Source organism: Carcharodon carcharias, chromosome 18, assembly GCF_017639515.1.
Source record: "Carcharodon carcharias isolate sCarCar2 chromosome 18, sCarCar2.pri, whole genome shotgun sequence".
In the NCBI taxonomy this organism is placed as follows: domain Eukaryota; kingdom Metazoa; phylum Chordata; class Chondrichthyes; order Lamniformes; family Lamnidae; genus Carcharodon; species Carcharodon carcharias.
Genome location: NC_054484.1, coordinates 109,613,790 through 109,638,699, shown reverse-complemented (window position 1 = coordinate 109,638,699; position 24,910 = coordinate 109,613,790). Strand labels below are relative to the sequence as shown.

Below are 24,910 nucleotides of genomic sequence, written 5' to 3'. Positions count from 1 at the left end.
GGAGACTGGGCTGTGGTGACAATGTCAGACTGATTTCGCTTGAGGTCGCTCTTGGTAAAAGTTCTCGGATTGTGTGATTATGGTATGGGGAAACAGTTCACAATCCAAACCCTGCTGCGAGAGGTATCTTACAGTCCCCTCCCACTAAACCCAACGCAACACGCCCAGTGCACTGGCTCCGATTGAATGGAGAATGAAGCCAACAAGGAACAGATGGACAAAGGCTGGGTGCAGAGGCAGCATGTGACGTCCTTGCAATTTGCATAAACCCCAATATAACAGCTCGGCCCCAAGGCAGCGCTCTTCAGTCTAGGGTGAGCTTCGTTTGAATTCAAGTATTTCTTTGCAAAGTGTAGACTGAGTGGTAAGAGGTTATTAATGATTCAAATAGTTTGTTCAGTCTCAATTATACGACTGCAGAAGTGGGATGCGAGTACTGTTTAGTTTTCTTTTAGCATTTTCATCCGCTTTAATTGGAACTGGAGTAGGAAGGAATGTTTTGTGAGCAGTATGTTGAGTTCAGGGCGGTGGTCTGATTTTCATCATGGGGAGAAGATTAATGGGGAGAATATTGCTTGCGCAATGTTAGTCGAGAGGCATGAATGGGGAAAGAGGAAGTTAATATAAGATGAGGAATCTCCTAGTATTTAATGTGTACGCGGTTTAAGATTTTGAACTGGGAGTTGCTGTTGAGCCTTTGGAACAGTAGACGCGCATTTACAGTCCTGGAACTGTGAATGAAGACTTGGCTACGGATTGGCTTCTCTTAAACCTCCAGCACAAGAAGGGGAGAGAGAGAGAGAGATCACCATTGTAATTTTTAAATGGTGGGCTGGAGTATGGCGGCTGCTGCTCCCTTGTTGCTGTGAATTGGAAAAAAAGTATACACGAAGTAACGCTTATGTTCTGGTGCAGATAAGTCGGGGCCTTGACAATGGCTGACCAGGAACCCAAGCAGCCAGGAATTGCAGGAGAGCTGCAACAGCAGATCACTGGATTCGAAAAGACTCAACTGAAGGAGACAAAGACCCAGGAGAAGATCAGTTTGCCCGACGCAGCAAGTAGGTGCAATCCCTTGTCTCTGCTACTTCGTGTGCATGGGATGGGGTGTGGTCTTCAGTCGGAACGGTAACCAACAATCCAGTAGTGGAAGGAGTGTGTTAGAAACACTGCAGTATATGGGCAAACAGAATATATTGTCAATCCAATAATTGGTTTATCTAGAATTGACAATTGCCTGATTAGTTTAAGATACTTTTGTGGGGAAAGAGGTTGCGCCAATGTCTTTTATTCACCGACATAATTTGCATCTTTTGGCGGGGGGGGGGGTTGTTGAAAATAACGTTTCTAATCTGCATATATACGCATTTTCCCTTTGTTATAACGTAGCAGCAAATCCCTTTCTAAACGTTCAAACTGTTCCCCCTCGTGTTTGTTTTACATTGGGAGTGAGTTTTCTCAATTTTGAGGGCTGGGTCGTCACTTTGAGGGTAGGAGAGTGAGGCCCATGACCTGGAAATTGGACGACAAGCTGATCTGCGTTCTAACCCTCTTGTCTCTGTCTCCTTTTCCAGCAATTGAAGCAGAAAAGAAAGCAGCAAAAGAAGATGCGGCAGCACAATGAAAATGATTTTTTGATTTGCACTGTACATTCCACAAGCATTGCCTTCTAGCTATGTATCTCTAAAGAAAAACTTGGATATTGAGTGAACTGGCTGGCTCCTACCCCAGTCAATCTCCCTCCTCCACCCCACCCCAATCCATTTCTTTCTTCCACTTGTCCCCTCCCCTTTTTTCTTTTTTTTTTTGGAGAGAAAAAAAACTACTGACCATTTGGCTGGCTTTGTACTTCTGGTGGCACTAAAGAGCTTGCATGTCCAAGAGGGAGCCCAGAAAAGACTGCAGGAACCTTAATAACCAAATGCCTGTGAATGGAGTGAAGGTGCCAAGGACCTGTGTTCAGTTCAATCAACTATGTAGAGTGCCATTTTGTTAGGTCTCTTGGCATGCACAGTAACTGATTTTTGTTTTTTTTGATATGCAAATAAAACATTTGAAATCTAACATGTCTTTGTTTGTTTTAAATGGAGGTGGGTCTTCAGACTGGTCACTACATCCAGTTGGATGTCAACTATTAGGCTGGCACCTGACTTAAATGGAAATGCACTACTGATCTGACAGTAATTGTTTTTTTCGCTACAAATGTTTGGGTTGATCCAATTTCAGTTTTTAAAAACTGACTTCACAGAAATGACCTTTTTGGGTGGATTGATGGGAAGAGTGCCCATAAGTGAGTTCTCTGCTGGCTAAATAAGCAATCCATTTGGATGAGTAAATAATGTAAGTGATATTACAGAATTGGCATTCTTGAATAAACACAGAAGCAACAATGTTGAAGATTAGCTAAATACCCTCAGACAACTTAAATGGAAGTTCCTGTGGTAGTTTTAAAAATAAAAAAAAATAAAAGATTCAAACTAGTAACCAAGTTCTACAGTTTCTTTTTCCTCAATGACAGTTCATATTACTTCTTGAACTGGTTGACATGATAGCTGAAATGGTACCATTGCTCCAAGTGCCTAACAGTAAACTTTTACCATCTCAACACTTGAGGAAAAGGCTGTGGTGTGAGTTAGGTTAATGTATAAATAATCCAAGTCAGATCAGAGAAGACTCAGCATGTCAGGCTTTTCCTGTGGAGGAAGAGAAACTGTTAACACATTGGGTCAATGGTGCTGATGAATAGTCAATCAAAATAATATCTACTCAGATGATTGCTCAAAAGCCCTTGATGTTAGTGTAATGTATGAACACTATCTCTTTAGGCAGGGCTTTTAACAGATGTTCAAAAGTCTAGTTACACATAAATTTACCATGGCCTGAGTTTTTCAGGTGGCCAGTTAAGGCCCACACCGTGTAAGACGTGAGCGGTAGCGCTCAGCCTGTGTGGGGGGAGGTAGGACAGTTAGAGCCAGCGTTCTTTCGCCTATGCATGTGAAAGAGCGCGTCAATCTCCCTGGAGATTGAAACACTTTCGAAATTAAATGGATTAAAAATTTAATTAAATGTCCCCTTGTGACTGTTACAGAAAATAGGACATATTTTGGAATTTTTTAAATTTGATAAAAGCTTGAGGAAAGCTCATTCTGCTCATGGATGAGGTTTCCTAAAAAAACGTGAAGGCCGCTTGGCCTTCTTGCCCGCCCGCCAATCTTAAGGTTGGACGGGCAGCGTTAACAATTACGTTAATTATTTATTGGCCTTAATAGGCTGTTTACATGTTGGCTGGCTTGTGCCCACTGGACGAGTGCAATAACGTTAGGATGCACGCCCGATGTCACCGCGCCTCAGTTTACATGCCGGTGTGTCAGACCCACCCTTGCACACCAACTGCAAAATACACCCTGTTTCCCCTTCAGATCTTTAAATGTACCCAATTCTTGATGCTGCCAACATCCCATGGGCCTTCTGTAATTTGCTGGTTTGCATCTGACTACTTGTACTTCTACAGGTCAAACAATCCAGCCAATGAACATTTTAATTAAATGGTTGCCCGTTATTTGAATGTAGAAATGAATTAAAATTGTCATGGTTGCAATGGAATTCAATATAATTAATATAAATAATAGTAATCATCTTTTAAAAACCATGACAGACATCAATGCTGTGTTTTACACACATTAAGTTGCAGTCTTTTGCTTATCTGAAGTGGTAAACTTGTCCTGGGGTATCCTAAGGTAGCATTCGCTTCTAAATGTGTTGCTTAAATTAATGTTGGCTATTTGACTGCAGTACACATCATAACTGAGCCTGTCTTCAACAAACTGTACAAATGCCTATAGAGCAGTTGCTCAATGGCAGAGGTCTCTTCAGGGTGTAGAGGTTAACTTTAATGCCACCCTAGCTAAGGTTATCTAATGCAACACAAATTGGACATCAATTTTCCTCTTAGAGGGGAATTTAAAACTAGAGGATCACTGTTTAAAAATAAGGGGTCACCTGTTTAAGACAGATGGGGAGAATTTTTTTCTCAGAGGGTCGTGAGTCTTTTCAAATCCCTCAAAAGGGGGTGGAGCTACATAGATTCTTGATGAACAAGGGGTTGAAAGGTTATCAGGGGTAGGAGGAATGTTACAATCAGATCAGCCATGATCTTATTGAATGATGGAGCAGGCTCAAGGGGCTGAGCAGCTTACCCCTACTCCTAACTCATATGCTCATAATTTAGTTCTTTTCAGCTGTGGGAATCTGAAAGTAGGAATCCTTTTGGTTTTTTGATTCTGGTTAGAGAAAGAGGAACAGCAGCAGGGGGAACCACACCTGGAGACCTTGCAAAAGTCCGTAAGCTCCTAACAAGGTCTATCAGCTATCTACACCTCTCACAGAAGCAGCGCACGAGAAGATTGTGCGGGCGGGAAGACTTGAGTCACTTCCTGTAACAAACATGCAACCTATTGGCATTGTAGCTACTGCAGTTAACGTTACTGTGGCCCTCAACCTTTACACCTCCAGCCTTTCTAGGCTGCAGCATGGGATATCAACATCATCCCTTCAACTGCAGGTCATGTTTGTGTTGAGTAGGTGATCAAGATCAAGCAAGAACTTTCATCCCAATCCCATGGACAATGGAAAACTCCAAGATTGGGCTCGGAAGTCCACAAAGATTGCAGGCTTTCCCCAAATCGAGCTTTGCATTGACCACAGCCAAAATGTCATGCTCTTGCAGCCAAGTCCACTGTCTTCACAAATTGCAAGGGCTTCCATTTCACTAATGGGCAACTAGTGTGTGATAAGAAGCATTACTTAATTCGGATCTATGTCTGCTTCCCAGGCAGCTACACAATGCCCTTAGGCCGATCTTCCACCTTTCTTCCCTTTCCCCTTACATATCAAGGTGAGAGGCTGGCAATTTGAAAACAAGGGCAATGTCTGCATATTTGGCTCATGACTGCTCTCAGAGACACATATTCATTCTAAACTGCACTACTCACCAGTAAAACACGTCAATATTCTATTTTTACTTTGTTGAATTGTAAAGTTTGAATTAATTTATAATTGAGGTTCCACATGTTTGCATCCTTGGAAAAAAGAGTGAACAGAATATTTTGTAGGTCATTCAGTGTTCCTTCCCCATACTGACACAAGTGGAATTCTGCTTTTATTATATTTGGTCTTGAATAAATAGAGAGTTTTTCTTTAGCCTCAAGTTTTCCTGCATCACAGTAGCTATTATCTTCATCAAGGAACAGAACTTAGTGTGGAATTCCATTCAAGTGACTATTCTCACGTGGGTTTGGGCTAAGCAGTCTGTTTCAACTAAAGGTAACTGAATCCATTGTTCTTCTCCACGCATCATCCCCAGGGAAACACACAAACAGACATTGTAGCAGTAGACACTGGACAATGACCAGGTGTGAGAGCCCAAATAGATTGATCAGCACCCCAGCCTATTGAAACTGAGGACAATTGCAATGCCTCTTACCATCGCCACTTAAGGTTAATTAATTCAACAGAGAGCAAAAAGTGAACCTTGGATCTTTCTGCCCTGTGTGGTTAAGTAGTGTTGTGTCATTTTACAGAACCTCAGTGACCACCACAGTGAATACACACATTAGCTGGACATTAAAGCCATTAAACTAGTTTCATTGTTGGAGGAATGAATTCTAAACACACTTGCAGCCATCAGAAGAAATCTTACACATTAAAGTACTGCACTGGATGCAGGCTGACAAAGCTAAAGACAGAATCTTAGCTTCTTCTTAAGAACTGAAGTGTGTGTTTAGTCACTGAGGTTCTGTAAAATGACACAATATAAATGATTGCAGGAGAGGATGTTAATCACAAGGTGCTTGCAAATTTCAGTTATTTTGGTTCAGTCATGTCCTTGTGATAAAATACCACTTCCTCAACAACCCCACTTCCTTAGCAACCAAAGGCAGAAAAAAGATTCTAATACAGACATCAAAGTAATTCCTATTGATTTGTCAGTCAAGTGAATTCCTTGCACAAATAAATTAGACAGCTTGAAAAGTATTGCTCCTGTGCATTTATTACAATGCTCAGAATGTCTTGCATTGACCACAAAATACTACTGTTGCCTTATTTGGTTCTACTGTAGTATCTGGCAGAATAGGTTGGTGGTAATCTTACTAATATTTATATAAGCAGATACTGAAAAAAGATATACTGCAGCAGACTAATTTTCACACTGTTAAATAAATTCTGCTGCCATTCCTTATTCTCCTTTGTTTATAAAGAGTTCTTGTAGAAAAATGACACGATGAGGATTAAGGATTTGTCGTACCTTCAATATTTCTTATACTATGCTTGCATAGAAATTCTAAACGATGAACATTGTAAGTTGGGTTATGTCTTCTGTGTATAAGAGGACCATAATTATTTCTCAAGCTTAACAACGTGGCGTCATATCTAGATAAGAATTAGCACCTAGTTGGGGATTGCTGAACAAATAGCATTGCAAGGTGCTTACTGTTTAATAGAGATATAACATGAATAATGCAATAACCTATTTTTGTGGAGCTAATTAAATAGTGCAAAACATCCCAATGTTCTTCATGAAGGGAAAGGGGTGGCGGTGGGTGGGGGGGGGTTGGTGGTGGTGGGTGGTGGGGTAATTCACACAAAGGAATCGGGAGCTTACCGAAGGTCTGTTTGAAGCGGTGGATTGTGCATATGCTTTTGACCGTGAGGACTGATGTAACCAGCTCAAGGGGTTCATTACAAAGCTTTTCACACACCTCGCCAGTACTATGGACTGCAGCAAAGAAAAAAATGGCACCATTGCTCAGTAAAGGAACCTATTCACTACAGACACTGAACTTCACAACTAATCCACATGCAGAGCACCTTGAAACATTTTGATAACCTGATTAATTGATTAGGTTTTTTGTAGCTAAAATGTTTCAGAAGGCTAAATTATGTCTTTAGGCATGCATATAATTTATTATGATAATTTTCACATGGAAACAATATAAACTACAGTATAAGGAAATAGAATGATCTATAGACCATGTACCACTCATGAACACTGCTTTGAACATACTTAATGACTGAGCCTCCACAGTCCTCTGGGGTAGAGAATTCCTCTGACTAAAGACTGACTAGGAATTGATTTGATCAACATCCACACTGGCACAAAATTGTCAATGTGGAACTGGACAAAAGCAATTTAAGCTGTGAAGACTATTCCAAATAGATCTTCAAGAGCGACGGCTTGCCGGCGGAGTTGTATTTGGCTCTGTGGGACTGGATGGGCCCAGACCTGCTAGAAGTGTACGAAAGTATGCTCCTGGCCGGCAGTATGTCAGAATCCATGAGGAAAGGCATTATCACCCTCATCTACAAGCACAAGGGGGAAAGGGAGGAAATTAGAAGTTGGCGACCCATTTCACTGTTGAATGTGGACTATAAGATTCTGTCCAAGGTCATCGCCAATCGGGTCAAGTCCACTCTGGAATTGGCGATCCACCCTGACCAGACCTGCACTGTGCCGGGCAGGAAGATCTCTGACAGCCTTGCGCTGCTCAGGGATATGATTGCCTATGTACAGGACAGGGGTGTGGATACCTGCCTCATCAGCCTGGATCAGGAGAAGGCCTTTGACAGAATATCGCACACCTACATGGTGGATGTACTCTCCAAAATGGGGTTTGGGGATGGAATTCACAATTGGATCCAACTGCTCTACACTAACATCAGTAGTGCAGTCTCAATCAATGGGTGGGAATCAGATAGCTTTCCGATTAAATCTGGAGTCAGGCAGGGCTGCCCTCTCTCGCCTGTTCTTTTCGTGTGTTGCATAGAACCCTTTGCTGAGTCCATCAGGAAGGATCCGGGCATAAGAGGAGTGACAATCCCAGGCAGTGGAGGCACTCAGATCAAAGTCTCCCTGTATATGGACGATGTCGCCATCTTCTGCTCGGATCCGCTGTCGGTGCGCAGACTGATCCACATCTGCGCCCAGTTCGAACTGGCCTCGGGAGCCAAGGTAAATTGTGGGAAGAGCGAGGCCATGTTCTTTGGGAACTGGGCTGACCGATCCTTTGTCCCCTTCACTGTCAGGGCTGATGGCCTGAAGGTGCTGGGGATATGGTTCGGAGGGACCAGGGCACGCGTTAGAAACTGGAAGGAGCGAGTGTCTATGGTGAAAAGGAAACTGGGCATGTGGGAGCGACGCTCCCTCTCCATTGCGAGTAAGAACCTGGTCATCAGGTGTGAGGCACTCTCGTTGTTGCTGTACGTGGCGCAGGTCTGGCCCATTCCACACTCCTGTGTGGTGGCGATCACCCGAGCCATCTTCCACTTTATCTGGAGGTCGAAAATGGATCGTGTCCACTGGGACATGATGTACAAGTCTCTAGATAAAGGGGGAAAAAACATGCCCAACATCGCCCTCATACTGATGGCCACCTTTGTGTGCGGCTGCATCAAACGGTGCGTAGACCCTCGGTACACAAACACCAAGTGTCATTACATGCTGAGGTTCTACCTGTCCCCGGTGTTGCGAAGGATGGGTCTGGCCACGCTGCCGCGGAACGCTCCAAGTAGTTGGACCATGCCGTACCACCTGTCCCTCGTGGGAAAATTTATGCAGAAAAACACCTTCGACCACAAGTCCGTCAGGCAGTGGTTGGCACGTAACGTCTTAAAGGCCCTGAGGAAAAAGGAGAGGGTGGATCCTCTGGGATGGTTCCCCGAGCAGACTGTCAAAGTCATTTGGCAGAATGACTCATCGCCAGAACTTTCCAACAAACACCAAGATGTAGCTTGGCCGGTGGTGAGAAAGGCCCTCCCTGTAAGATCCTTCCTACACGCCAGGAGTCTCACCCCCTCTGCACGTTGCCCTCGAGGTGGCTGTGGTGGGGACGAGACCGTTGTTCACCTCCTTGTGAAATTTGCCTTTGCGAAGAAGGTCTGGAGAGAGATGCAGTGGTTGCTGTCGAGGTTCATCCCGAGCAGTTCTGTGACACAGGACTCTGTGCTCTACGGGCTGTTCCCAGGGACACACACCGAGACAAACATCAACTGCAGCTGGAGGATCATCAAGTCGGTGAAAGACGCCCTTTGGTCTGTCCGAAACTTGTTGGTTTTCCAGCGCAAAGAGTTGTCCCTGACCGAGTGTTGCAGACCGGCACATTCCAAGGTCCAGGACTACGTGCTGAGGGACGCAGTAAAGCTTGGGGCAGCTACTGTAAAGATGCAATGGGGAAAGGTCGCTGCCTAAGACCTTTCTGTCACAGTGCACTGGGGGGCTGGGAACTGTAAAGAGCCCCTCAGGCTGTACAGCTTAAAATGTATGTCTGCCAATGATTGCAATATTCATTGTTTTTTCGGATACACCTTGTGTTTCAGTTTGTAAAAGTTGAACCTGTTTGTATTTTTGTAATGGTGATTTAAAATGTTCGAAATGTTTTTGAAGATTTATGAATAAAGTATATTTTTGCAAAAAAAAAATAGATCTTCAAGAGCTTTGTAACTGAAAAGCAATGTCCTGGTTAGTGTACTGCCTCCTGTCAGGCTGTTGCTGGAGTTTTGATGTTTTGAGCATTGGGCTGCCATTGCTGGAGAGAGGGAAATCAGCGATGCACAAGAGGCCACAGTTGTCTGAAAGTATGCAGTGCTATTCTCTGTGCCACCACTGAAATCAGGATGTTATCATGCAGTGCAGCAATTAAAAAAAAACTTATTACACCAATTCAAGTTATGAGCATAGCATGTCTGCTTCTTTGGCTAGTTTAATTATAACTGCTTTTATACGGTGATTGTGGTTGACTGCCAACATGTGGGCCTCCTGCAATTAGAACCATAGAACCATAGAAAAGTTACAGCATAAAAGGAGGCCATTCAGCCCATCTTGTCCATGCCAGCCCAAGGACACCCAGGTGCCCTTTCTAATCCCACCTTCCTGCACCCACCCCATAGCCCTGCAGCTTACAGTACTTAAGGTGCAGATCCAGGTACTTTTTAAAAGAATTAGAGTTTCTGCCTCTACCACCAACTTGGGCAGTGAATTCCAGACCCCCACTACCCTCTGCGTAAAAAAGTTCTTCCTCATGTCCCCCTTACACCTTCTGCCACTTATCTTGAATCTATGTCCCCTGGTTCTAGAATTCTCCATTAAGGGAAACAATTTTATCCAGTCCACTCTGTCTATTCCCCTCATAATTTTGTTCACCTCAATCAAGTCACCTCTCAGCCTTCTTTGTTCTAAGGAAAATAACCCCAACCTATCCAATCTCTCCTCATAGCTACACTTTTCTAACTCTGGCAACATTCCTGTAAACCTCCCCTGCACTCTCCCCAGAGCTATTACATCCTTCCTGTAATGTGGTGACCAGAACTGCACACAATACTCCACTTGTGGCCTCACCAGTATTTTGTACAATTCCAACATTATATCCTTACTTTTATATTCTATACCTCTGCCAATGAAGGAGATCATTCCATATGCCTTCTTTACAACCTTGTCTACTTGAACTGCTGCCTTCAGGGACCTGTGTACTTGTACGCCAAGATCTCTCACTTCATCTACCCCTCTTAGTATATTCCCATTTATTGTGTAATCCCTGTAACTGTTTGACCTCCCTAAATGTATGACCTCACACTTCTCTATGTTACAATCCATCTGCCACTTTACCGCCCACTCCACCAACCCATCTATATCGTTTTGGAGATTATGGCTATCCTCTACACTATCCACTACTCGGCCAATCTTTGTGTCATCTGCAAATTTCCCAATCGTGGCCCCCATGTTCACATCCAAATCGTTAATATATAACACAAACAGCAAGGGTCCCAACACCGAGCCCTGTGGAACACCACATGAGACAACTTTCCACTCGCAAGGGCATCCATCGACCATTACCCTTTGTTTCCTGTTACAAAGCCAACCTTTTATCCATATATAAAAACAAAAAAACTGCGGATGCTGGAAATCCAAAACAAAAACAGAATTACCTGGAAAAACTCAGCAGGTCTGGCAGCATCGGCGGAGAAGAAAAGAGTTGACGTTTCGAGTCCTCATGACCCTTCGACAGAACTTGAGTTCGAGTCCAAGAAAGAGTTGAAATATAAGCTGGTTTAAGGTGGGGATCGGAGAGAGAGAGAGAGAGAGAGAGAGGTGGGGGGGGTGGTGTGGTTGTAGGGACAAACAAGCAGTGATAGAAGCAGATCATCAAAAGATGTCAATGACAATAGTACAATAGAACACATAGGTGTTAAAGTTAAAGTTGGTGATATTATCTAAACGAATGTGCTAATTAAGAATGGATGGTAGGGCACTCAATGTATAGCTCTAGTGGGGTTTTTTTTTTATATAATGGAAATAGGTGGGAAAAGAAAAATCTTTATAATTTATTGGAAAAAAAAGGAAGGGGGAAACAGAAAGGGGGTGGGGATGGGGGAGGGAGCTCACGACCTAAAGTTGTTGAATTCAATATTCAGTCCGGAAGGCTGTAAAGTCCCTAGTCGGAAGATGAGGTGTTGTTCCTCCAGTTTGCGTTGGGCTTCACTGGAACAATGCAGCAAGCCAAGGACAGACATGTGGGCAAGAGAGCAGGGTGGAGTGTTAAAATGGCAAGCGACAGGGAGGTTTGGGTCATTCTTGTGGACAGACCGCAGGTGTTCTGCAAAGCGGTCGCCCAGTTTACGTTTGGTCTCTCCAATGTAGAGGAGACCGCATTGGGAGCAACGAATGCAATAGACTAAGTTGGGGGAAATGCAAGTGAAATGCTGCTTCACTTGAAAGGAGTGTTTGGGTCCTTGGACGGTGAGGAGAGAGGAAGTGAAGGGGCAGGTGTTACATCTTTTGCGTGGGCATGGGGTGGTGTCATAGGAGGGGGTTGAGGAGTAGGGGGTGATGGAGGAGTGGACCAGGGTGTCCCGGAGGGAGCAATCCCTACGGAATGCCGATAAGGGGGGTGAAGGGAAAATGTGTTTGGTGGTGGCATCATGCTGGAGTTGGCGGAAATGGCGGAGGATGATCCTTTGAATGCGGAGGCTGGTGGGGTGATAAATGAGGACAAGAGGGACTCTATCATGTTTCTGGGAGGGAGGAGAAGGTGTGAGGGCGGATGTGCAGGAGATGGGCCGGACACGGTTGAGGGCCCTGTCAACGACCGTGGGTGGAAAACCTCGGTTAAGGAAGAAGGAGGACATGTCAGAGGAACTGTTTTTGAAGGTAGCATCATCGGAACAGATGCAACGGAGGTGAAGGAACTGAGAGAATGGGATGGAGTCCTTACAGGAAGCGGGGTGTGAGGAGCTGTAGTCGAGATAGCTGTGGGAGTCGGTGGGTTTGTAATGGATATTGGTGGACAGTCTATCACCAGAGATTGAGACAGAGAGGTCAAGGGAGGGAAGGGAAATGTCAGAGATGGACCATGTGAAAATGATGGAGGGGTGGAGATTGGAAGCAAAATTAATAAATTTTTCCAAGTCCCGACGAGAGCATGAAGTGGCACCGAAGTAATCATCGATGTACCGGAGAAAGAGTTGTGGAAGGGGGCCGGAGTAGGACTGCAACAAGTTCTGTCGAAGGGTCATGAGGACTCGAAACGTCAACTCTTTTCTTCTCCGCCAATGCTGCCAGACCTGCTGAGTTTTTCCAGGTAATTCTGTTTTTGTTTTGCAACAAGGAATGTTCCACATACCCCATAAAGAGACAGGCATAGCTGGGGCCCATGCGGGTACCCATAGCCACACCTTTTATTTGGAGGAAGTGAGAGGAGTTGAAGGAGAAATTGTTCAGCGTGAGAACAAGTTCAGCCAGACAGAGGAGAGTAGTGGTGGATGGGGATTGTTCGGGCCTCTGTTCGAGGAAGAAGCTAAGGGCCCTCAGACCATCCTGGTGGGGGATGGAGGTGTAGAGGGATTGGACGTCCATGGTGAAGAGGAAGCGGTTGGGGCCAGGGAACTGGAAATTGTTGATGTGACGTAAGGTGTCAGAGGAATCACGGATGTAGGTGGGAAGGGACTGGACAAGGGGAGAGAGAAGGGAGTCAAGCTAACGAGAAATGAGTTCTGTGGGGCAGGAGCAAGCTGAGACGATCGGTTTACCGGGGCAGTTCTGTTTGTGGATTTTGGGTAGGAGATAGAAGCGGGCCGTCCGAGGTTGGGCGACTATCAGGTTGGAAGCTGTGGGAGGGAGATCCCCAGAGGAGATGAGGTCAGTGACAGTCCTGGAAACAATGGCTTGATGTTCAGTGGTGGGGTCCTGGTCCAGGGAGAGGTAAGAGGAAGTGTCTGTGAGTTGACGCTCAGCCTCCACGAGGTAGAGATCAGTGCGCCAGACAACAACAGCACCACCCTTGTCAGCGAGTTTGATGACAATGTCAGGGTTGGACCTGAGAGAATGGAGTGCAGTAAGTTCAGAGAGAGACAGGTTAGAATGGGTGAGAGGAGCAGAGAAATTGAGACGACTAATGTCGCGCCGACAGTTCTCAATGAAAAGATCAAGAGAAGGTAAGAATCCAGAGGGAGGGGTCCAGGTGGAGGGAGAATATTGGAGGTGGGTAAAAGGATCCGTTGAACTGGGAGAGGACTCCTGCCCAAAGAAGTGAGCCCGGAGACGAAGACGGCGGAAGAAGAGTTCAGTATCATGCCGAGCCCGAAATTCATTGAGGTGAGGGCGTAAGGGTATGAAACTAAGTCCTTTGCTGAGCACTGAACGTTCAGCAATTGGAGAGGGGAAGGTCAGGGGGTATAGTGAATACACGGCTGGGGTTGGGATTGGAAGAAAGAGTGGGGACGGAGGAACAGGCAGGGGTGGAGGGTCCTAGATGGGTGTTGGTGTCGATGAGTTGTTGGAGCTTGCGTTCCTTAGCACTTGAGAGAAAGAGAAAAAGTTTCTTGTTGAGGCGTCGGATGAGCCGAAGGATAAAATGAAACTGGGGGCACGCGCAGCTTTGAAAAAGGGTTTGGCGGTGCTGCTGGAGGGAGAGGTCGAGTGTGTTCATATGGCGGCGCATGGCACTGAGTGTGGATCTCAGAATGTGATGGGAACAGCAGTCCGAGAAACGTTTTATGTCCCGGAAATACCTGTAATCCTGGGTGGGTTCGAAACATGAGGGGTGGAATTTCAGATGAAATCCACGTGGGGTAAGTCGGAGACGGAGACAGTCACTGAGAAAGGAGATGTGGCTGTGAAAGCGGGTTTTAGTAAACACCTTGTCAAACACTAGGAGGGAAATGGAAAGCAAGGAAGGTGAGCAAGACAACAGAGAGATACGGAAATCTTGTCGCAGAGAGGAACAGAACTTCTTCAAGGAGGTAGGCATTTCTTGAAGAGCAGTGGCAGTCAATTAAACACAGAGATAAAAACAAAAAAACTGCGGATGCTGGAAATCCAAAACAAAAACAGAATTACCTGGAAAAACTCAGCAGGTCTGGCAGCATTGGCGGAGAAGAAAAGAGTTGACGTTTCGAGACCTCATGACCCTTCGACAGAACTTGAGTTCGAGTCCAAGAAAGAGTTGAAATATAAGCTGGTTTAAGGTGTGTGTGTGGGGGGTGGAGAGATAGAGAGAGAGAGAGGTAGGGGGGTGGGGTGTGGTTGTAGGGACAAACGAGCAGTGATAGAAGCAGATCATCAAAAGATGTCAACGACAATAGTACAATAGAACACATAGGTGTTAAAGTTAAAGTTGGTGATATTATCTAAACGAATGTGCTAATTAAGAATGGATGGTAGGGCACTCAAGGTATAGCTCTAGTGGGGGGTTTTTTTTATAAAATGGAAATAGGTGGGAAAAGAAAAATCTTTATAATTTATTGGAAAAAAAAGGAAGGGGGAAACAGAAAGGGGGTGGGGATGGGGGAGGGAGCTCACGACCTAAAGTTGTTGAATTCAATATTCAGTCCGGAAGGCTGTAAAGTCCCTAGTCTGAAGATGAGGTGTTGTTCCTCCAGTTTACGTTGGGCTTCACTGGAACAATGCAGCAAGCCAAGGACAGACATGTGGGCAAGAGAGCAGGGTGGAGTGTTAAAATGGCAAGCGACAGGGAGGTCTGGGTCATTCTTGCGGACAGACCGCAGGTGTTCTGCAAAGCGGTCGCCCAGTTTACATTTGGTCTCTCCAATGTAGAGGAGACCGCATTGGAAGCAACGAATGCAATAGACTAAGTTGGGGGAAATGCAAGTGAAATGCTGCTTCACTTGAAGGGAGTGTTTGGGTCCTTGGACGGTGAGGAGAGAGGAAGTGAAAGGGCAGGTGTTGCATCTTTTGCGTGGGCATGGGGTGGTGCCATTGGAGGGGGTTGAGGAGTAGGGGGTGATGGAGGAGTGGACCAGGGTGTCCCGGAGGGAGCGATCCCTACGGAATGCCGATAAGGGGGGTGAAGGGAAAATGTGTTTGGTGGTGGCATCATGCTGGAGTTGGCGGAAATGGCGGAGGATGATCCTTTGAATGCGGAGGCTGGTGGGGTGATAAGTGAGGACAAGGGGGACCCTATCATGTTTCTGGGAGCGAGGAGAAGGCATGAGGGCGGATTCGCGGGAGATGGGCCGGACACGGTTGAGGGCCCTGTCAACGACCGTGGGTGGAAAACCTCGGTTAAGGAAGAAGGAGGACATGTCAGAGGAACTGTTTTTGAATGTTGACATCTTTTGATGATCTGCTTCTATCACTGCTTGTTTGTCCCTACAACCACACCCCCCCCCCACCCCCCACCTCTCTCTCTCTCTATCTCTCCGCCCCCCACACACACACCTTAAACCAGCTTATATTTCAACTCTTTCTTGGACTCGAACTCAAGTTCTGTCGAAGGGTCATGAGGACTCAAAACGTCAACTCTTTTCTTCTCCGCCGATGCTGCCAGACCTGCTGAGTTTTTCCAGGTAATTCTGTTTTTGTTTTCAACCTTTTATCCAGTTTGACACATTACCCTGAATCCCATGGGCTTTTACTTTCCTGACCAATCTGCCATGCGGGACCTTGTCAGTTGAAAGCACCATAACACTGGTTGCAATCTGACCAAGTCAGAGATCTTTAAAATAAATGGCAAATTATTTTAAAACTGTATTTCGGATAGTTATGGAAAAGGATAAAGTTGGGCCGGGAATAAAAATTCTAAACTGGAGAGAGGCTAATTTTACTAAGATGAGATACGATTTGGCCCAAGTGGACTGGGAGGAGCTACTTGCAGATAAAACTGTCAGAGCGGTGGGAGGCATTCAGTAAGAAAATAGCGAGAGTACAGGGCAAATATGTTCCCGTAAAGAAAAAGGAGAGGACCAAGTCTGGAGAACCCTGAATGTCAAGGGATATAAAGGTTAAGATTAAGGAAGAAAGAGAAGCTTATGGCCGATACCGAGGACTCAATATGGCCGAGGCCCTAGAAGAGAATAAAAAGTGCAGGGAGGAACTTAAATAGGATATTAGGGAAGCTAAGAGAATGCATGAGAATGCATTGGTGGGTAGAATTAAGGAAAACCCAAAGGGGTTTTTTAAATATGTAAAGAGCAAGAGAATAACTAGGGCAAGAGTAAGGCAAATTAAGGACCATAGCGGTAATCTGTGTGTGTGGACCCAGAAGATGTGGGTACAGCCCTCAATGAATACTTTGCATCGGTCTTCACAATGGAAAAGGACAACACAGGTATAGACATCAGGGTGGAGTACTGTGAAATATTAGAGGAAATTAACATAGAGAGGGGGGAGGTACTAGCGGGTTTAGCAGCCTTATAATGGATAAATCCACTGGCCCAGATGAGATGTATCCTAGGCTGTTGAGGGAGCAAAGGGAAGAGATATCAGAGGCCCTGGCAGTAATTTTCAAATCCTCTCTGGCCACAGGTGAGGTGCCAGAGGACTGGAGGACTGCTAATGTTGTCCCATTATTGAAAAAGGGAGGAACGGATAGACCATGAAATTACAGGTCAGTCAGTCTAACCTCAGTGGTGAAGAAGTTACTAGAAAGAATTGTGAGGGACAGAATATATCTGCACTTGGAGAGACACCAATTAATCAGGGATAGTCAGCATGGATTTGTTATGGGAAGGTCGTGTTTGACAAATTTAATCAAATTTTTTGAGGAGGTAACCAGGAGCGTTGACGAGGGTAATGCATTTGATGTGGTCTACGTAGTCTTTAGCAAGGCTTTTGATAAGGTCCCTCATGGCAGACTAATCAAGAAATTAAGAGCCCATGGGATCCAAGGCAAAGTGGCACATTGGATCCAAAATTGGCTGAGAGGCAGGAAGCAGACGGTGATGGTAGAGGGATGTTTCTGTGACCGGAAGTCTGTTTCCAGTGGGATTCCACAGGGCTCGGTGCTGGGGCCCTTGCTGTTTGTGGTGGACTTAAATTGATTTGGACTTAAATGTAGGGGGTATGATCAAGAAGTTTGCAGATGACAGAAAAATTGGAAGGGTGGTAAATAGGGAGGAGGGTAGCCGTAAACTACAGGAGGATATCAATGGACTGGTCAGGTGGGCAGAGCAGTGGCAAATCGAATTCAACCTGGAAAAGTGTGCGGTAAAGCACTTGGGGAGGGCTAACAAGGCAAGGGATTACACTATGAATGGTAGGACCCTGGAAAGTACTGAAGATCAGAGGGACCCTTGGTGTGCATATAAGGTGGTTAAGAAGGAATGTGGGATGCTTGCCTTTATTAGCCGAGGCATAGAATACAAGAGCAGGGAGGTTATGCTGGAACTGTATAAAACGCTGGTTAGACCACAACCTGAGTACTGCGTGCAGTTCTGGTCACTACATCATAGGAAGGATGTGATTGCCCTGGAGAGGGTGGAGAGGAGATTCACCAGGATGCTGCCTGGGCTAGAGGTTCTGAGCTATGAGGAAAGGAATTGTTTTCCTTGGAGCAGCGAAGGTTGAGAGGGGATCTGATAGAGGTGTGTAAGATTATGAGGGGCATAGATAGGGTGAATAGGAAGGCACTTTTTCCATTAGTAAAGGGGCCAATAACCAGGAGGCATAGATTTAAGGTAAGAGATAGAAGGCTAAGAGGGGAGTTGAGGGGAAATTTTTTCACCCAGATGGTGTTGGGAGTCTGGAACTCACTGCCTGAAAGGGTGGATGAGTCAGAAACTCTTGTAACATTTACAAAGTATTTAGATATTCACTTGCGTTGCCATAGCCTCCAGGGCTATGGGCCAAGCGCTGGAAAATGGGATTAGTGTCGTCAGATCTTTGTTGACCGGTGCGGACACAATGGGCCAAATGGCCTCCTTCTGTGCTATCGACATCTATGAGTCTGTGTGGTCAAGAACAAATGTATACCTTGTCCTTTGCCTCTTCTCCCATAGGTAGGCTGGAGTGAACTTCAGAAAATAAAGATTTTCCATAGCTTAAATGACAATGGAAGTAAAACGCGGTGTAAACATGTGTTAGCAAAGCATCAAACTGGCATCGTAACACTGTCTTAAAATCCTCTTATGGCATAGAAGTGTAAGGGGGCAATGCACCTATTCACAAATGTTGTTGGAACAATGAGGCAAAGCAAATTTACAAGGACAGAGGGATAACCGGACCAGAACTTGCATGATTGCTGGAAAAGAGTAGAATGAGGGGTATTGCCCTTCTTGAGTTGTTCTCCAAGGTGTCCAGATGGCTGTCCTCACTAACCAAGTTAAAGGGAATTTTCAGCACAAACAGGCTCTAGCTAAAATTAGCACCTGACAGAGGAGAAAGTCCAACCATTTAGTGAGAGCATGCTTGACAGCTATCATTGTTTTCATAATATAGCATACTTCAGTGCCAAATAATAAAACAGCTAAAATAACCTCTTGTTTTCCGTGGCATTACTCCAAACATTGACATCAACATTTCGGCCATGAATTCACGTACTAATTAAGGGAGTTTGAATAAGAAAGAGATCACCAACAACATGGGGCGTTCGGAAATCATGCAAATGGACCTCTGAAATGTTAGAAAAATTGCACAGTGTACAGAGGCTAGCATGTTGGGTCTCAATAAAATATTTCCATACATTATGACAGTAACTACATTAAATTTAATCCGCTGATTGTGCAGTGTTTTAAGACATCTTGATGTCAGGATAGGTGCCATATAAATGCAAATTGTTTATTTCGTCCTTACATGGTGCATTTAATTGTTAAAATTATTTGTGTGTTTAGCTGCCAATAGCACCATGGTCATCCCAATGCAATACATTTGGGATTGAGTACAGGTTCATGTCTCAAAACTGGCAACCCTGGGGCCACGCCCATGCTGGATTTCAAATCAGACGGTTTTGGCCGTTGGTGGTTTGGGGGCTAAGCATGTTGGGTAAGCTCAAGGGTTACTTGAAGCTCGGGAATTGACCCATGCACAAGCAGTGAAGGGGATAAAAAGTCTGGCGCCCCCTGCGCGTCAGTTGGACAGCTGGGATTTGAGACACTGTACTTGTATATGTTGTTTTTTTAAATCTTGTCCTCTCATTTCCTAAAGCCGCAAACCACCACTGGGATCTGTCTCCACAGATGCCGGAAGTCCTTCAGTACCACATCTAAGAAGCCATTCTTCTCATGTGAACCTGGCAGGGTATTTAATGAGTGGGGATATGCCAGTCAAGCCTGCCCTCGCCTCATGCCAATGCATGCACATTTTCCAGCTAGCATCAATGCATTGCAATCAGATTTTATTTTCATTTCCTAACCCAAGCGTGGCAAGGCCAATTGCAGACTCCCAAGAAAGACGCAATATGAGAATAGCTAACCCAGTCCAGATTGAGAACAGACTATACACTTTATGGTCCAGATGTCTTACACTGAATGCATCAATTCCCACTTGGCCATTGTGAGTGCTTGGTACATGATCATAGAGTTGACCAGACTTTGGCACAGAAAGAGGAATGATTCTATCCAATTACCCTGACACTTTTAGGAAACACTATACAATCTGTAGTCCATGTTATAAAGAGCAATATTCAGACACATTAATTTACCTTGTAGCTTTCAATAGATTTCTCTTAGGAATACAGTACTGTGCCTGGTAATTAATTTAGGGAATTAACTCCTAACCAGCCTTGCCATCTCTTTAATCTGACACACAGACAATTCAGCTCCATGTTCTAGTTCACCCCAACCTGAAGAGAATCCCTCCCACCCCAGCATCTTTGCAGATCTGCTGGTGGTTAACTGCAGCGTTTGTTTCTCTACATTGGCAATGGGATGGGGACTAGGCTGATGGGTTGGGGGAAGGGAGTGGATGAGAAGGATAAATTTTAACAACAGATGAATTCGGTGTGTATGCTGAGGTTTTGCAAGGTGCGTTCACCTGGGATCCTAGAACTCAAAGGTTACTGAAGCTCAAGTAATAGTGGAAAGTTTATTGATTTGTTTGTTTGCAGGTACCAGGAACTCCAAAGGGACTCAGCAAAGGAAGAATGGAAAACTTCATCACAGCCGTTTGAATGCATTCTGCTCTTTGCTGGCTTAGTGAAACTCCAGGTGCTTATTTGTAATGGAAAATGGCAATATCTACACATGAACATGGTAAAAGTGGCTGGCAAGCCTTTTAATTTTCATGAAACTTAATTGGTTAACGTATCTTCCTGAAGCTGTCTATTTGGTTGGGCAGAGTAATAGACCATGCCAATCTAATTGGCTAGATCACACTGGAGCAAGGCTCCTTAGTGCACAGCGTTAGACTTTTTTTTACACCCTTCAGCTCAAAAACCTTTGGCATCCTAACTTGTTGGAAGTATGAGCTGGTAATGGTATGGAAAGGGCAATGGTGCATCAGGGACCTTATCTTTCCCTAACCAATGAGTTTTAAGCATTGAGAGGAACAGCAGAGAAGTAGGATAAATTGAAGATAAACCATGTATGCAAAGACAAATAAAGAGAGGGAGGAAAAGATTGGATTAAGTTGGAGAAGAGAGATGGAAATAAATAACAAGGAAAAAGCATTCTAAAACTTGACAGAGCTTTCAGGTCAGATGATCCTGCCTGCAGATCTTTGAATAATAGTTTCGCTGTCAGCATTGTGATGAAGTGCTGAAGTGCAGAACCACTCACCACAACCTTCATAGGATCTGCATGACCTGTTTTGCTTAGGTTTTCCCGATGTGGATGTCACTGAACCAATAGCCAAAAAAGGTAGGTCAAATAGATTTTTAAAGTTGATTTGGAGTTAGAATGCTCCTTCTGGCTCCAGAGAGTTCCGATTTGGGTTGCTATCAACACAGCTCCCATTGTTCCACCCACCCCAGCCCCAGCAGTTATCTGAGGGCCATTACTGACAAGACAAGAAGTCAAAAATTATTTATTGGCTATAGATAGAACAGGTGCTGGTAGCTTTCCCAAACAATTGAAATGAGACTTGAGGCCTAATTTTAGGGCACCTTTGGGACCCCAGTTTCGACACCCACCCTCTCTTAGCCCAGATGAATTTTTACGTCAATGGAAAAGCTCAATTGTACTCCCTACATTTCCTGACTAATGATTTCGTTTTAATGATTGGAACATCATACTGAGGATGCCCATGATTTCCCAATATGTGCTTGTACAGGGCAGGTCAACATGCCGGGAGTTTACACTCACTAAATTGGACCCTTTTGCAACATTGTGGGAGATATGATAGTATAAAAATATCACTCTAATAAACATTCAGCAGGATCTATTTTTTGCTCAGACAATTTCTAGGATATTTCAAAACCTGATAAATTGTTCCTACCCTGTTTTGAGCTGTGGCCTCATCGGTACAGTATGCTATGATATCCTTTGATGGCTTTGTGGCTTAATGTATCATCTGGCTTAGATGTAGTGTCTCAGTCTCCATTTCTGGACTATGTTGAGTTACTTGACCTCAGCTGAGCTGGCAGTATGTTGGCTGTAGTTCAACTAAGTGTATCAGGAAGATAAATAAATTAGTCAGCATTTCAGCTCAATCACCAGCCAGTGAGCCAGCAGGAAAACATGGATGTGGAGATCAGATGAGGACACAATAGGGTTTGGCAATGATAATGTTGAACATGTTGAATACCTTGAAGGCACTCACGGACACATGAGGAATGGTCACTTGGGTGAGATATTGAATAGTGACCATTGGCAATAGAGTTGCACAACAACACAACTCATTGCCTTCAGGGAGAAAGATGGAAGAAAATATATCTGATTTTTCAGGGATCCTACGATAATGGTAACAAATCAAATTTAATTTACTTTCCCTATTTACTTAATGTCTAAACACACTACAAGGAATCCATTCTGTAGGGCTGGAATTTTCTGCTCCCGTTGGTAGAGAGGATCATGGTGGCCAGGTGGGGGCAGAGATCGATTTCGCGCCAGTCTGAAATCACAGCGGGATCATCCGATGGTGTCCACCATGGCAGAACGTGAATCCCGCTGCAGAACCTGACTTGCATCCTGCTAATGGGATTTAAAGTAAGGCCCAACCGGAATCGCGCCCCCCCCCCCCCAACCCCCAATGCCTTATTGATTGTTATGCCAGCGGGAAAACACTCTGGCCCAGAACACATCTACTCAGGTATGACGTGCAGGAATCGGGCCTTACCTATGGGGCCTTGCTCAAATCGTGGACATCCAAGGAGAAGAAGATGCTGGAGGCTGGAGGGACACGTGCGTCACATGGTGAGTGGATCCTCAGGTACATAGCTCTGCCCTGAAGCAGGTCTCAGAAGGTGGGAGGTCTCCATGAAGCATCTTGGACTTTGCTGAGGCTTCACATCTCCATGGATTTTGCCAAGGGCTCGCACCATCCACCATGACCTCCAGTGATGCTTCGGAGCTGCTTTGGAACCTCACGGACTTCGCCACGGGCTGGTACGGGTAATTGGCGAAGGGAGGGGGTGTGTGGAGAGAGAGGTCTAGGTGTGAGTGGGAGAGGAAGGTGCACTGGGGTGAGGCTGAGGTTCGGGGGTGGGGGCAGCGAAGGTGTCAGGGGGTGAGGTTGGGAGGGTGAAGGAGGGTTTCCTGGATGAAGGAGGGATTACGAGGGGAGGAAGGAGTCAGGGTGGGGGGGGGGGGGCGATGTAACGGGGGAAACTGATGCAAGTGGCGAGGTAGGTGTAAGCGGGGAGGAAGGTGTAAGGGAGGGAGTTCAGGAGGGGCATTGTGTCTGGGCAGATGAGGTAGTCAAGGGTGGGGGAAGGCATCTGAGGGGAGGGGGCAGTATAGGGGAATGAAGCACAATGGGTGGAGGATAGAGCCTGGCGGGGGGAAGGTGTCGGGAGAGGAGAGAGTATGGGGGGGGTGCAGGAAGGAGGAGGGGGATGTAGGTGTAAGGGGGTTGGAATGTCCAAGTGAAGTGCAAGGGAGAGGTCTGTGGAGTCAATGACTGCCTCCTGGGGAGTGAACTCAGGGTGGGCATGGTAGGAGGGAATGGTTAGAGTAACAGGGGCAGAGGGTGGGAGGGTAAGGGTGCAACAGTATCGGTAGAAGGGACAGCAACAGTAGTTATGGTGGGGACATGGAGGTAAACATGAACATGGAGGGTTGGAAAGGGGGAAGTCAGGGAGGTCACTGTTCATAGGTGTGGGATTTTCAGGAGTAGGGAACATGCACATTCACCTGGATATCCTGGAATGACAAGGGTTTGGGTTGGAAGGCACAGTGAGGTCAAAGGTTATGCTGGGGAGGTCTATGGTTATGGGGGAAAGAACATGAGTGACTGGGGGGAGGGGAAAGGACAGGGGAGCTCTTGAGGAATTTAACAACTACCAACTTTTCAAAATTGAAAATGAGTGGAGCCTCATGTTGGACGGACACAGGTGCTGCACAGGAGAGTAGTCAGTGGGTGGGTGGAGATGCCGGTTAGATTAGATGGACAACTGAAAGGGAACCCCAGCAGGCAGCATTGAAAATGCTCAGGACAGTAAAATGAGTGAGATTGATGAAGGCCTCGTGTGTGAGGGACAGTGTTTGCACGAGGCACACATTTCACCCTCCAGGATCACTCATGGTCTGGCTGCACGTAGCTGAACTGCCAGTGGAGGGGGATGGGGAGGGGGGGGGGACTCACAAACCCTGTAAATGATGCTGAAGGGCAACATTACACATTATTCAGTGAAAGTGAATATATTTTCAGATTATAAAGTGACAAAATGTTCACCCGTACAACCATTTGTGATCAGAATTTCTTAAAATTTCTAGGCCTACCAGTTCTTCTAGGTACTGCCCTGACATCCACAGCAGGGGTGGAGACAGCCTGTGCAATGGTTGGCCCTGTTGCCTCTGATGAGTTTGGCATATGTCCTCTGGTGGGCTTAGCCCTGAGAGCCTCGACTTGCTTTGTCTGTCCTCCTGTGGGCCGTCCACTCCCTCTGTGGTGACAGAGGATGACATTGAGGGGGTCACAGTCAAGGGGGACATGGAGGGAGTGGACAGCCTCTGGGATTCGTAAGTGGATTCGTAAGCCCAGCTCCCACTCTTACTCCCTTCAGGTGTCTGAGGACCACGGCCCAACTCCTTGAGGGGAAGGAGCCCTGTAGGGGCGTCAAGTTGCCCATCTCCCCCTCGTGTTGCCACTGCAGGAACTCAACCATGGTTCCCATGATAAGTGCAGGTTTGCACACATTTCCGTGTTCTGCTGGACCAGCGTCTCCATGGCGTCTGCCATCCCCCCCATTGAGACTTCCATGCGCACACACGTGGGCACCGCTTCATCAGAGAGCAGACGGACACACTCCTCCAACTCACGTGTCACTCTGCTGAGGGCTTCCGAAATCACTCTGGGATGTCCCCTGCCTTCTGCTGACTCTCCGGGATGGGTTGGAAGGCCAAATCCAGAGGATGGTCATCTGACTCGGACCCTCACAGATGCATCTTCCCCAGCAGCCCTCCGAGTGTCAGGAGCTGGGCTGAACCTGCCTCCTCCTGCTACGGACATGTATTTGTGCGGTGACCACCAGATTGTGAACCCGAACCTGCTCTAGATCTAGGTTCCACTGAGGTATGTGTCTCTGCG

At 45.8% G+C, this 24,910-nt stretch overlaps 1 long non-coding RNA gene across 1 annotated transcript; it reads left to right on the top strand.

Annotated features, from left to right (window-relative positions):
- The first annotated feature begins 255 nt into the window (after window positions 1-255).
- Window positions 256-2,064, top strand: LOC121290701. The gene is made up of 3 exons (XR_005945866.1): window positions 256-364; window positions 916-1,061; window positions 1,575-2,064. It is a non-coding gene; the product is annotated as an uncharacterized LOC121290701 (long non-coding RNA).
- Window positions 2,065-24,910: the final 22,846 nt, after the last annotated feature.